The sequence below is a fragment of the Oncorhynchus tshawytscha genome, linkage group LG27 (genome assembly GCF_018296145.1).
Source record: "Oncorhynchus tshawytscha isolate Ot180627B linkage group LG27, Otsh_v2.0, whole genome shotgun sequence".
NCBI classification, from domain to species: Eukaryota; Metazoa; Chordata; class Actinopteri; order Salmoniformes; family Salmonidae; genus Oncorhynchus; species Oncorhynchus tshawytscha.
This window is the reverse complement of record NC_056455.1, coordinates 19,632,489-19,646,962: the sequence shown is the minus strand read 5'-3', so window position 1 is coordinate 19,646,962 and position 14,474 is coordinate 19,632,489. Positions and strand designations below refer to the sequence as shown.

The following is a 14,474-nucleotide window of genomic DNA, read 5'->3' as shown; positions in this document are numbered from 1 at the left end:
TCTTATTCCTTTGAACAAATTTCAATTGATAATGTACACGTCAGCTTTTTTCCACATTATCAATTGCTCATGTCATGTTGATCAAAATGTAGTAGATGGTTCTCTGTTGAATAGTCTTACCCCTCAAAATATCTAGGCATTAGTTCCTTGCACAAGCCATTACATGCAAAATTGTTGAACTATTTGTCATAAACTGTCAAGCATAGTTTTACACATTTCTATTAGACCTTTTGTACAAAAACGTGAATTGATGAATCGTGCAGGTGATATTGACCCTCACTCATGAAGGAATGTAAAGTGTTAGTTCAACCAACAATCAACCAGTTGTCTAAATTGCTCAAAGGTGCATCTAGTGAAGAATCAATTGGCAAGCATATATAGACAGACCACAACACAGAGTTGCAATTTTCCAATAATGGATGGACCAGGAAACTAACAGCCTGTATCCGCTATGGAGCCGCAGTCAAACGACCACCCTCATCACTGTCAAACGCTCCCTAAAACACTTCTGTGAGCAGGCCTTTCTAATCGACCTGGCCCGGGTATCCTGGAAGGACATTGACCTCATCCCGTCAGTTGAGGATGCCTGGTCATTCTTTAAAAGTAACTTCCTCACCATTTTAGATAAGCATGCTCCGTTCAAAAATGCAGAACTAAGAACAGATACAGTCCTTGGTTCACCCCAGACCTGACTGCCCTCGACCAGCACAAAAACATCCTGTGGCGGACTGCAATAGCATCGAATAGTCCCCGGGATATGCAACTGTTCAGGGAAGTCCGTAACCAATACACGCAGTCAGTCAGGAAAGCTAAGGCCAGCTTCTTCAGGCAGAAGTTTGCATCATGTAGCTCCAACTCCAAAAAGTTCTGGGACACTGTGAAGTCCATGGAGAACAAGAGCACCTCCTCCCAGCTGCCCACTGCACTGAGGCTAGGTAACACGGTCACCACCGATAAATCCATGATTATCGAAAACTTCAATAAGCATTTCTCAACGGCTGGCCATGCCTTCCGCCTGGCTACTCCAACCTCGGCCAACAGCTCTGCCCCCCGGCAGCTCCTCGCCCAAGCCTCTCCAGGTTCTCCTTTACCCAAATCCAGATAGCAGATGTTCTGAAAGAGCTGCAAAACCTGGACCCGTACAAATCAGCTGGGCTTGACAATCTGGACCCCCTATTTCTGAAACTTTCCGCCGCCATTGTCGCAACCCCTATTACCAGCCTGTTCAACCTCTCTTTCATATCGTCTGAGATCCCCAAGGATTGAAAGCTGCCGCAGTCATCCCCTCTTCAAAGGGGGAGACACCCTGGACCCAAACTGTTACAGACCTATATCCATCCTGCCCTGCCTATCTAAGGTCTTCGAAAGCCAAGTCAACAAACAGGTCACTGACCATCTCGAATCCCACCGTACCTTCTCCGCTGTGCAATCTGGTTTCCGAGCCGGTCACGGGTGCACCTCAGCAACACTCAAGGTACTAAACGATATCATAACCGCCATCGATAAAAGACAGTACTGTGCAGCCGTCTTCATTGACCTTGCCAAGGCTTTCGACTCTGTCAATCACCATATTCTTATCGGCAGACTCAGTAGCCTCGGTTTTTCGGATGACTGCCTTGCCTGGTTCACCAATTACTTTGCAGACAGAGTTCAGTGTGTCAAATCGGAGGGCATGCTGTCCGGTCCTCTGGCAGTCTCTATGGGGGTGCCACAGGGTTCACCTCGGGCCGACTCTTTTCTCTGTATATATCAATGACGTTGCTCTTGCTGCGGGCGATTCCCTGATCCACCTCTACGCAGACGACACCATTCTATATACTTTCGGCCCGTCATTGGACACTGTGCTATCCAACCTCCAAACAAGCTTCAATGCCATACAACACTCATTCCGTGGCCTCCAACTGCTCTTAAACGCTAGTAAAACCGATGCCTGCACCCGCATGCCCGACTAGCATCACCACCCTGGATGGTTCCGACCTTGAATATGTGGACATCTATAAGTACCTAGGTGTCTGGCTAGACTGCAAACTCTCCTTCCAGACTCATATCAAACATCTCCAATCGAAAATCAAATCAAGAGTCGGCTTTCTATTCCGTAACAAAGCCTCCTTCACTCACGCCGCCAAGCTTACCCTAGTAAAACTGACTATCCTTCCGATCCTCGACTTCGGCGATGTCATCTACAAAATGGCTTCCAACACTCTACTCAGCAAACTGGATGCAGTCTATCACAGTGCCATCCGTTTTGTCACTAAAGCACCTTATACCACCCACCACTGCGACCTGTATGCTCTAGTCGGCTGGCCCTCATTACATATTCTTCGCCAGACCCACTGGCTCCAGGTCATCTACAAGTCCATGCTAGGTAAAGCTCCGCCTTATCTCAGTTCACTGGTCACGATGGCAACACCCATCCGTAGCACGCGCTCCAGCAGGTGTATCTCACTGATCATCCCTAAAGCCAACACCTCATTTGGCCGCCTTTCGTTCCAGTACTCTGCTGCCTGTGACTGGAACGAATTGCAAAATCGCTGAAGTTGGAGACTTTTATCTCCCTCACCAACTTCAAACATCAGCTATCTGAGCAGCTAACCGATCGCTGCTGCTGTACATAGTCTATTGGTAAATAGCCCACCCATTTTCACCTACCTCATCCCCATACTGTTTTTATTTATTTACTTGCTCTTTTGCACACCAATATCTCTACCTGTACATGACCATCTGATCATTTATCACTCCAGTGTTAATCTGCAAAATTGTAATTATTCGCCTACCTCCTCATGCCTTTTGCACACATTGTATATAGACTCCCCCTTTGTTTTCTACTGTGTTATTGACTTGTTAATTGTTTATTCCATGTGTAACTCTGTGTTGTCTGCTCACACTGCTATGCTTTATCTTGGCCAGGTCACAGTTGCAAATGAGAACTTGTTCTCAACTGGCCTACCTGGTTAAATAAAGGTGAAATAAAAAAAAAAAAAATAAATAAAAACAGGGTCAACAGCCAAGAGGAGGAAGAAGAGGAGCAAGGATGCGTGGTGGAAGGCAAAACAGAGGAAGAGGCAGAAGAGGACATAGGCGCATATCTGATGACATAAGGGCCACTATTGTAGACCATGTTGTCAATCATGGCCTTACAATGGCTGAGGCGGGTCGAAGGGTGCAGCCGAATATTGGGAGCTCAACCGTGTCCTCAATAGTTCAAACGTTTCAAGAGAGAACAAGTATGTCCACCAATGTACAGTGCACTGTTACTGTATATAAGCAGTATACTGTATACTTCCTACAATGCCTCATATTACAGTAGTCCACTTGTATTTCACAGCATACAGAAATATACTCTACAGATACATACTGCACCTTACATGCACCCACCTGTATGTTTTACAGTAAAATGTGTGTTCGCATAGTTTTTGTCTATGTGAAAGTGTGCGATGCATCACTGCATTTTTCCCCACATAGGACTGCAAGATTACCTCAAACCGGTGGCAGAGGACACCTTTTCACACCTCAACAGGAGGCTATTTGCACCATGGTCCGAGCAAACAATGCCATGAGACTCAGGGAAATACAAAGGACCATTATAGAAGACAACGATGTCTTTGAAAACATCCATACGGTTAGCATATCAACCATCGACAGGGTGCTGCATAGAAACCAGATGAGTATGAAACAGCTGTACCGTGTACCATTCCAAAGGCATGAGGAGGAGCTACGGAGCTAAGGAGGAGCTAAGGAGCTACGGTATCAGTATGTACAGGTAAAACATATATCTAAGTAACTACTTTACAGCAACATTTTATAGTGATACATAGTACAGTAAGCATAAACTGCACACATTTCCATTGCTGTGGAAGGAACATGCAATATATGTACATTTTATGTCACTCTTCCTTACCAAAACAAATTCAACTGTGTGTTCTGGGATATAGCGTATAATGGAGTTGGAATCAAGTGAACCCTCTCACAACTTTGTATACGTGGATGAGGCTGGCTTCAACCTGACCAAATGCAGAAGGCGGGGTCGGAATATAATCGGTCACAGAGCTACTGTGGATTTGCCAGGCCAACTGGGAGGAAATATCACCATGTGTGCTGCTATCTCGGATAATGTGAGTTTCCATCGATCAAACATCATAAGGCAATGGTTTGTGACCCACCCGAGGATGCTCATAGAATTCCTCCCACCTTATTCACCATTCCTTAACCCAATTGAGGAGTTATGTTCAGCATGGAGGTGGAAGGTGTACGATCGTCAGCCACACACACAGATGACCCTGCTGGCTGCAATGGATGCAGCATGTGAGGACATCACAGTATACTCCTGCAGAGGATGGATAAGTCATTCCAAAAGATTCTTTCCACGTTGCATTGGAAGGGAAATATCCGGTGTGATGTGGATGAGAATGTGGGCCGACAGACAGGAACGTCTTGTGTTTCTTTCTAATTTAGTTTTTTTTTCCTTTGTGCCCCTTCGGTTGTCCAGTCTCTTTCAATCAATAACCCACATACAGTAATATGTAAATAGTACTGTTGAAATTGATATGTGTAACGGTTTTCTTCTGGTGAAAGAGAGGCGGACCAAAATGCAGCGTGGTTAGTTTTGTACATCTTTAATAAAGATGAAAATACAACAATCTACAAAACAAGAAACGTGAAAAAACCAAAACAGTCCTATCTGGTGCCACAAAGACCAGAACAAAACCCAACACAAAACAGGCTACCTAAATATGGTTCCCAATCAGAGACAATGACTAACACCTGCCTCTGATTGAGAACCATATCAGGCCAAACATAGAAATAGACAAACCAGACACACAACATAGAATGCCCACCCAGCTCACGTCCTGACCAACACTAAAACAAGGAAAACGCACAAGAACGATGGTCAGAACGTGACAATATGCCATAGAAGTGCAGCCTTGTGCATTTTCAATACAGTAACTGTCATCCAAACTGTAGCCTAAGTTTACATCAGGTAATACGGTCGAGGTACACAGTTACATTGACAACATGCCTAAACATTTTGACGACCTTGGTCGTGAACAATGACTCATTGACTTACTGACATGATCATTGGCATGAATATTTACTTGTGAGAGATGTACTAAGGATTTTTAGTGACTGACTAGCTTTAGAAACATATCTATTGTATATTGCAGTTTGTACAAATTGTTCTGAGTAATGCACTTATTTTGCACATGTTAGGGATGCTGTGAAAAATGCACCAAAGCGACTGAGAAAAACTGTAATAACTTTAGCATCAGTCAGTGTAAAAGTATTACTCTAACCCTAACATGGCCAGTTTAATGTAAGTTAAGATGATTAACTGCCCTGTTCTATCAATGTGGTGCGTGTACTGATATTTCTAGGCAACATTACCATTACTTATAGCAACTATTTGTTAATGTTTTTATAATGTTTTTATGATATCCCCATGTACTGTATGTATACTGTGTGTAGCAGGTACATACTGTGTGTAGCAGGTACATACTGTGTGTAGCAGGTACATACTGTGTGTAGCAGGTACATACTGTGTGTAGCAGGTACATACTGTGTATAGCAGGTACATACTGTGTGTAGCAGGTACATACTGTGTGTAGCAGGTACATACTGTGTGTAGCAGGTACATACTATGTGTAGCAGGTACATACTGTGTATAGCAGGTACATACTGTGTGTGGCAGGTACATACTGTGTGTGCAGGTACATACTGTGTGTGTGCAGGTACATACTGTGTGTGCAGGTACATACTGTGTGTGGCAGGTACATACTGTGTGTGGCAGGTACATACTGTGTGTGGCAGGTACATACTGTGTGTGCAGGTGCATACTGTGTGTAGCAGGTACATACTGTGTGTGGCAGGTACATACTGTGTGTGGCAGGTACATACTGTGCGTGGCAGGTACATACTGTGCGTGGCAGGTACATACTGTGCGTGGCAGGTACATACTGTGTGTAGCAGGTACATACTGTGTGTAGCAGGTAAATACTATGTGCAATAAGGCAACGTGACAGACATCTGATCAAGTTGTCAATACACCACGTTATCAGTAGTTTCATAGTGGCGTAATACACACACAGCTGCATGTTATCTGTGTCTGTTTGTGTATGCACTGTACTTGTGAGTATAAGTGCGTGTGTGTTTATGTATGTACTTGTGACTGTACATGTTTGTGTTTGTGTGTACTTGTGTGTGTGTGTGTGTTTGTGTATGTACTTGTGACTATAAGTGTGTGTTTGTGTATGTACTTGTGACTATAAGTGTGTGATTGTGTATGTACTTGTGACTACGTGTGTGTGTTTGTGTATGTACTTGTGACTGTACGTGTGTGTTTTTTACAATTTATTCATTAATCATTGTGGGAATGACAGTCCCTTTAAAATGGAAGCCTAATGTCGGGCAGTATAACACAAAATGTGCACTAGCATGAACAGTAACTCTCACGTCTCTTGTTTGTGTGTCACTCAGACCTGAAAGTTATCCTTCTTGGCAGCAGAAACTCTGGGAAGAGCGAAGTAGGCAATGTGCTGCTGGACAGGGAGGAGTTTGTCATCAAGGAGCGGACTACGTGTTCTAGGAGGGTGGGAGAGGTGGCAGGTGGGTGGGTTACTGTGGTGGACACACCTGGCTGGTGTTGTGACTTCAAGGTGCAGGACACGCCTCAGCTGGTGAAAAGGGAGATAGTGCGCAGTGTCTCTCTGTCCACCCCAGGACCCCATATTTTCCTTATCGTCATTAAGACACACTCAGTGTTCTGTGAGAAGCGTCGCAGGGCTGTAGAGGAGCACCTGGACTTCCTCAGTGAGAGAGTGTGGAGTCACTGTATGGTCATCTTCATCTGCAGTGACTGGCCTGGACACATGCACATGGAGCAGCAAGTCAAGAGAGGAGGCACGGCCCCCCTGTGGCTGGTGGAGAAATGCAGTCATAGGTATCACTGCCTCAACTTGAAGAGTGGACCAGGTGGAAATCAGGTCACAGAGCTGTTCAGGAAGATGCAGAGACTGGTGACAGAAAATAGTCACAGCTGTTTTAAAATGGAGGGACTGCTTTTACAAGAGGTGGAGGAAAAGAAGAGGATAGTGGAGCAAAGGGCTCAGCAGAGATTGATGAAGATGCAGAAACAGAGATCTCTGCTCAATGGTGAGTTATCACTGAGATGGTTCTTAGTACACAATGCTTTGCCATATTGCCAACAGTAGATTTTAGAATATTTCTTGGAATTCAAAAATGAAGGATTCTAGCTTTATTACCTCAAATGTGGACAACTACAAATACCTAGGTGTCTGGCTAGACTGTAAACTCTCCTTCCAGATTCATATTATACATCTCCAATTCAAAATTGATCTAGAATCGGCTTCCTATTTCGCAACCAAGCCTCCTTCCAAACATACCCTCGTAAAATTGACTATCCTACCGATCCTCGACTTCAGCGATGTCATTTACAAAATAGCCTCCAACACTCTGCTCAGCAAACTGGATGCAGTCTATCACAGTGCCATCCATTTTGTCACCAAAGCCCCATATACCACCCACCACTGCGACATGTATGCTCTCGTTGGCTGGCCCTTGCTACATATTCGTCACCAGACCCATTGGCTCCAGGTCATCTATAAGTCTTTGCTAGCTTATCTCAGCTCACTGGTCACTATAACAACACCCACCGTAGCATGCGCTCCAGCCGGTATATCTCACTGGTCATCCCCAAAGCAAACACCAACTTTGGCCACCTTTCCTTCCAGTTCTCTGCTACCAATGACGGGAACGAATTGCAAAAATCGCTGAAGTTGGAGACTTATATCTCCCTCACTAACTTTAAGCATCAGCTATCTGAGCAGCTAACCGATCGCTGCAGGTGCACACAGCCCATCTGTAAATATCCCATCCAATCTACCTGCCTCATCCCCATATTGTTTTTATTTACTTTGTTGCTCTTTTGCACACCAGTATTTCTACTTGTACATCCTCATCTGCACATCTATCATTCCCTTGTTAATTTTCTAAATTGTAATTACTTCGCTACTATGGCCTATTTATTGCCTTACCTCCTTACGCCATTTGCACACACTGTATATAGACTTTTTCTGTTGTGTTATTGACTCTACTTTTGTTTATTCCATGTTGTTTGTGTCGCACTGCTTTGCTTTATCTTGGCCAGGTCGCAGTTGTAAATGGGAACTGTTCTCAACTGGCCTACCTGGTTAAATAAAAATAAAAAATATTTCTCATTGTTGCTATACATTTCATTGTGTGCTCCTACATTTTCCAACTTAGGCGCATGTGCTCCTTTCTTTGTCAAAAATGACAACGTAAAGCACTATCTATTATGATGTTGCATTGTTTTCTTCTTTTCTACCAGGGGAGTCATGTCATCTCTCCGATATCAGAGTCGTGCTGCTTGGGCTCGGGGCTCAGGGAAGAGTTCAGCAGGAAACACCATCCTGGGTCAAGGAGGAAGCTTTGAGGTCAGAAGGAGAACAGTGCAATGGATGGTGGGAGCAGGTGATGTTGCCGGGAGACAAGTCACTGTGGTGGACACTCCAGGCTGGTGGATGAATTACTTCTCTCAGGATAGTCCTGTTTTTGACAGACACTACACACTATCTCCTGTATCTCTTTGCTCCCTGGTCCACATGCCCTCCTGCTGATGGTGCGTGTGGACCGGTCCTTCACAGAGACCTACAGGAGAGCTGTGCAGGAGCACCTAGAGCTCATCACAGACGCAGTCTGGGCTCACATCATCGTCCTGTTCAACTTTGGGGACTGGCTGGGAGACACAACCATCGAGCAGCACATTGAGAGTGAGGGGAGGCCCTCCAGTGGCTTGTGGAGAAGTGTGGCAACAGGTATCATGTCCTCAACAATAGAAGCAACTCAGGATTTCAGGTTACGGAACTGATGAGAAAGATTGAGGAACTGATGTCATTCAACAGCAGTAGTTACTGTAAGATTGAGGGTGGGATTCTGCAGGAGAAGAAGAGGAGGGAAGAACAGAAAAGAGCAGGGGAGAGACTGACGAGAGGCAGAAACAAAGAGAGACTGCCAGATCTCTATTAGGTGAGTTAAATCAATCTCTCTCAAAATGCACTTTAGGTGTCTGATTCTATTCATATTGGTGTGAAATGTTTAGGATGAACATTTTGCAATTGTTCATAGTGCTTTAAATCTGACAATGTGAATGAAACACTTTGTATTCATACATTTTATGTCCAAAGCAGACATGTTATACATGACAGTATTCTTATTTGTTTGTGACAGGGGGAGCTCTACTGTCCCTCAGAGCTGAGAATAATGCTGCTGAGTGGCCGCAACACAGGCAGGAGCTCTGCTGGAAACACCATCCTGGGCAGAGAAGCACTTTAAAGTAGGGTGCCATGCTACTGACTGTGTGGAAGGACAAGGAAAGGTCAGGGGTGAGACTGTGACAGTTTTAGACCCACCAGGCTGGCTGTCAGTGGGTCCTGGCTCCCTGATGTCTCCCTCAGCCTCTGGGGTAACTGTGGTCCTGGTGGTTGTGAATGTGAGCTCCTCCTTCAGCCACACTGTCTGGAGAACAGCAGAAAAACACCTGGAGTGCCTCGGAGAGAAAGTATGGGAATATAACCATGGTCCTATTCCCCTTTGGGGACTGGCTGGGGGACATGACCATGGAGCAGTGCATTGAGAGTGAGGGAGAGCCGCCCCCAGAGGCTTGTCGAGAAGTGTGGCAACAGATATCATGTGTTGGACAGTAAGAACCAAGGGACTGGTGCACAGGTCACTGAGCTGCTACAGAAGATAGAGGAGATGCTGGTAGAGGAGAGGTTGGAGGTTCTACAGAGAAGATAATAGGTTGGGAAGAGTCTCACAGTGATGCAGGAGCCAGAAATGGATGGAGTGATGGGAGAGGGCAGAGAGGGCCTTGTAGCAAACCACACAGATGCTCCCTTTCATGATGGTAAGCAAGACTGATGCACATTAGATAGAACTTACAGTGCATCATTTCATGATGTATTTACTATTTATTCTGACAGCTCTCTTGTGTTGCAGCGTGTGAGGTGGCTAGTTCAGAGGACCTTCTAATGACTTAGGAGCCCCAGACTTTGGTGGACAGGAGTTGGCACTACCAGAGCCAGTGGAGGATGGTGGACTGAAGCAAATCACTCCATCCTGGATGTGGAGGGGTTTCTGTCCAGCATGGCCAGTGTGCTTCAGGGGAATCAGAGGGCTGATGTGGAACATGGGGGCAGACAGATGCTAGTGGTGACCCTCCCAGACTGTCTCCACACTGGACCTACTCAGAGCCATCATCTGAGATGGAATGGACAGAATGGTAGAAAACCGGTCACCCTGTTCTCTCCAGGACACCAAGCTCTCCTCCTGGTCCAGCAACCCAAAGAACCAGAAAAATGCTGGTGAAGAAAGACATAGTGGATATACAGTCCCTTGGACACCCCAGGCTGAGGGACAGGACCCTCAAGGAGATTGCCAGAACAGGAGGCCTGCAGGCCTTGATTGACCAATGGGGAACAGTAATTTGGAGGAGCTTGAATCCTTCATTGACTCCTATTTTGAAATGGTGTGGAAGAAAACCATGGGGTCTTTCATAGTAGAGAGGGAGGATGACTGTCTCACCAGCAACAGCCCAGAGCTGAATGATGATGTGGGGAGGATCTTGTAAATAATGGTGACCAGGAGGTGCTGTCATCCATTGACAAGAAGCTGTCTAAGCTGGACATCCTGGAAGGCATGCAGAGAGACTTGCTGGACCTCAGACAGAGTCTGGATCGCAGCTGTGACATCATACAGGAACTCAGTGACAAAAGTAAAGCAACACAGAAGCCTGCTGTTCCCTCTGATGCAGGGGAGGCAGAAGTGGAGGAAAGTTGCTAGAGGAGAGATGTTCAACAATAACATAAATGATAAGTTATAGATTGGTTTGTTTTATCTAAATATGCCCTAACATCATTGTTCAGGTAACAACTAATTAACAGTATTGATTTATTGATGGAGTAAATGCTAATGGTGAGGCAGTATATTAACTTCATGATGTCATGTTTTTCCACAAGGGGGAGCCCTCTGACAAGCAATTGTGGGGGGTTGGTCTCCTGCGTAGGTTACTGTATCTATTCACTACATGAAATATTTCACTCCATTATTATGCAAGATACCAGTAATTTTAAATCAGTTATTGATGATAATTTCCTAGATGATTATTTTATTTATCTTATGAGGCTTGTATAAAGACTTATCAGGGTCCAGATGACAGCACATGTGTCATGCCATAAAAGTAACATATTATATATCATGAAACATATCATGCCATACAGGGGGGCGACTCTTTTTTGTGTTTGCTCATGAGACTTGTTCGAGTCAATGTAAAAGAATTGACAGCAACAAAGACTGAGAGCCGTGACCCTCTTAGGTGGTGGGTAAGCTGAGGATGAAAACTGTCTGACTGTGCTGTGGTGACTGTCTGCAGGTGCTGCAGCCCCAGCCTCAGCCCACTGGCTGATGACTCATCTCTACAGCAGAAGCAGAACATGTACAGTAGAACTGGGCTGATTCACAACTGGAAGGGAAATACTGTAGGTCTTCACATTGGGTAGCTACTGTTCATAAATAAGGGCATGGAGTTTTTCCTCTTCAGGTCACATGGTTAGGAAACACTTCAGGTGCTATTCACAATTGCTCTCCATCTTGCAACATGCTGAGGTGTGTGAGAGGGAGAGAAAGAGAGAGAGAAAGGGGGAGGAATAGTAAGAGAGAGGGGAGAGAAAGAGAGAGAGATGCAGAAACAGAGCATGTCCTAAATTACCTTCAATCTCCAGTTAATGAAAAAACAGGAAGTTGGTTCAGGCAGACCAGACATTGTGTTAGCTGAGAATACCATAAAGCTGGAAGGCTACATTTCTAAACCCTTTCCAGAATTTGTCCAAGAGCCAGAGAGATGAGTCACACAGACACATACAGCGGCTAATTGATTTCTGGCTGGGTAAGTAAACACTCTGCAAAGCCTGGTGCAGTCAAGGTCAATCTCTATCTACCTTTAAAGCCAACATGTAAGAACCTCAAAGTAAAGTGTTTTTTATAGGGCAATTTTTGTTGAAACCGGAAATGGAAGACATTAAAAAATGTTTTTGCCAAGCTATTATTTTTGGACCCTCTGAACAAGGTTACAACGTTGACAGATTGATTAAAAAATAGATGTTCTATTGTCACATACACCAGATAGGTAGTACTGTAAAAAATATTGATACTCAGACATTGTGAATTGGTGAAACTTAGGCCAAAAACCAGCCAGACAATTGTACTTTCCCTCTCAATACTGTTTTTGTCAACCTCTAGTTTAACTCTCTACATCCAATATTCACCTTTGTCAAATAGCAACACTGGGTTATTTTAGAGTAAAGAAATCCACAGCCACAAAGTGAGGCTCTTGTGGCAAAATGCACTTGTTTAATTTCTGACACATAGCCTCGGCATCCAGTCTCTTCCCTGGCCTGGTGTGTTTTTCCCTACTCAGACTAGAAGTTCCATTCTGGGAGCATGCATTAATGCAGCAATCCCCAGACTGCTTGGAGAGAGTGAGAGAGGGTCCCACCTGGTGTGTCAGAGTGCATCTCCCACCGCCCACCTTACTGGCCAATGGGAGAGAGGGTTGTGACTGCCATCAAGGCATTGCCTGGACTGGAGAGAAAGGAGAGTAAGTACAAAGTGGTAAACAGAGAGGATATGGGATGTTTTAATATGTTGTAAAAACAACAGATGTAAACTCCACTCTTAGGAAAAAGTGAGTCCTGAAGGCCTCCTGTCCCTAAAGGAGAACCCTTTGAGTTCCATATAGAACCCTTCTGTGGAAAGGGTCTCCTATGGGGACAGCTGGAGAACCCTTTAGGTTCCAGATAGCACATTTTTTCCTAAGAGTGTACAAGGGAGGAGGAAGGGAAGAGTGTGATGAGTAGATTTGTGTTTGCAAGACTTCCCATCGGTGAGCCAAAGAGGTGACTTGTTTGCAATCATGACCTCTTTATCTCTCTCAGTCTCTCTCTGCATCTCACTGCATTATTCCCTCATGAATATCAATCCCCCCTTTTATCCACTCCTCCCTCTCTTTCTCACTCTCTTGCTTTATCATCCATCCTCTTTTAGCCTCCAACAGCCTAACACAGCAGGCATAGAAAGACGTCTGAGTGAAGTTCCCACTTCCGATGTTCAGGGGAAACAGAAGTTATTGTGAGTGTGTGTTCTGGTGACGCAGCATAGGATAGTCCTCCAGTCACTAGTCTTCTTCTCTCTATGCCCCCCCCAATCTTACAGCTCCGGTTGTGAGTCTCAACCCTCCCCACTCATTAAAAAAGATTTGCTGCTTGGACGGAAGCTGGAGAGAAATGGATCTCTCAGCGTGATGGCGGTGCAGTGGCCGTTTGGCCCAGGAGACAGTCCTGAGCCCACATTCATCTCCATTAGTAGGACAGCCCCCCCACACACACACATACGGGATCACGTTTCACCGCCTGCTATTTTTTCCAGGTGGAGAGAGGATGGGAAAAGGAGGTAGGGAGAGAAGCAGGCATGGAGGGGGAGGGAGAGAGAGGGATGATTTAGACTTCGTAAAAAAATAATCAGCCATCCTTCCCTTCCCCTCTCCACGCTACAATGTCATGACCCCCCCAAGGGGTCGATGTTTGTATGAGGTGGTACACTGTAGATCAGGGGGAGGGCATGAACTTCTATACCCCTTAAAGAGTGTATCTTATTATGTATAGAGCCATATGCTCTCTGGTTTCATATGAATAAAAAACAAGCTGTTATTAAAAAGCTGCTGGACACAGCTGTCATAATGTTTATCTACTTTGTGTTGGCGATGAATCAGGTTGTGTGTTGGCGATGAATCAGCTGTGATTGGTTGGCACCTGGCCTGAAACAGACTGCTTGGCTTCCCCAAGAATGCAAAGGTAACTGAACTAAATGACTATTGCCCAGCAGCACTCACTTCTGTCATAATGAAATGCTTTGAGAGACTGGTCAAGGATCATAACACTTCCACCTTACCTGTCTCCCATGATCCACTGCAATTTGCTTACCACCCCAATAGGTCCACAGATGATGCAATCGCCATCACACTGCACACTGCCCTATCCCATCTGGACAAGGGGAATACCTGTGTAAGAATGCTGTTCATTGACTATAGCTCAGCATTCAACACCATAGTACCCTCCAAGCTCATCATTAAGCTTGAGCGTTCTCAGCCCCCTCCAGTACTCCCTGTTCACCCATGACTGCGTGGCCATGCACGCCTCCAACTCAATCATCAAGTTTGCAGACGACACAACAGTAGTAGGCTTGATTACCAACAACGAGACAGCCTAAAGGGAGGAAGTGAGGACACTCAACGTCAACAAAACAAAGGAGATGATTGAGAACTTCAGGAAACAGCAGAGGGAGCACCCCCCTATCCACATCGAAGGGACAGCAGTGGAGAAGATGGA

At 45.2% G+C, this 14,474-nt stretch overlaps 1 pseudogene; it reads right to left on the bottom strand.

Annotated features, from left to right (window-relative positions):
* LOC121841088 overlaps positions 1-14,474 on the bottom strand; it is a 106,298-nt pseudogene that overhangs the window by 44,518 nt on the left and 47,306 nt on the right.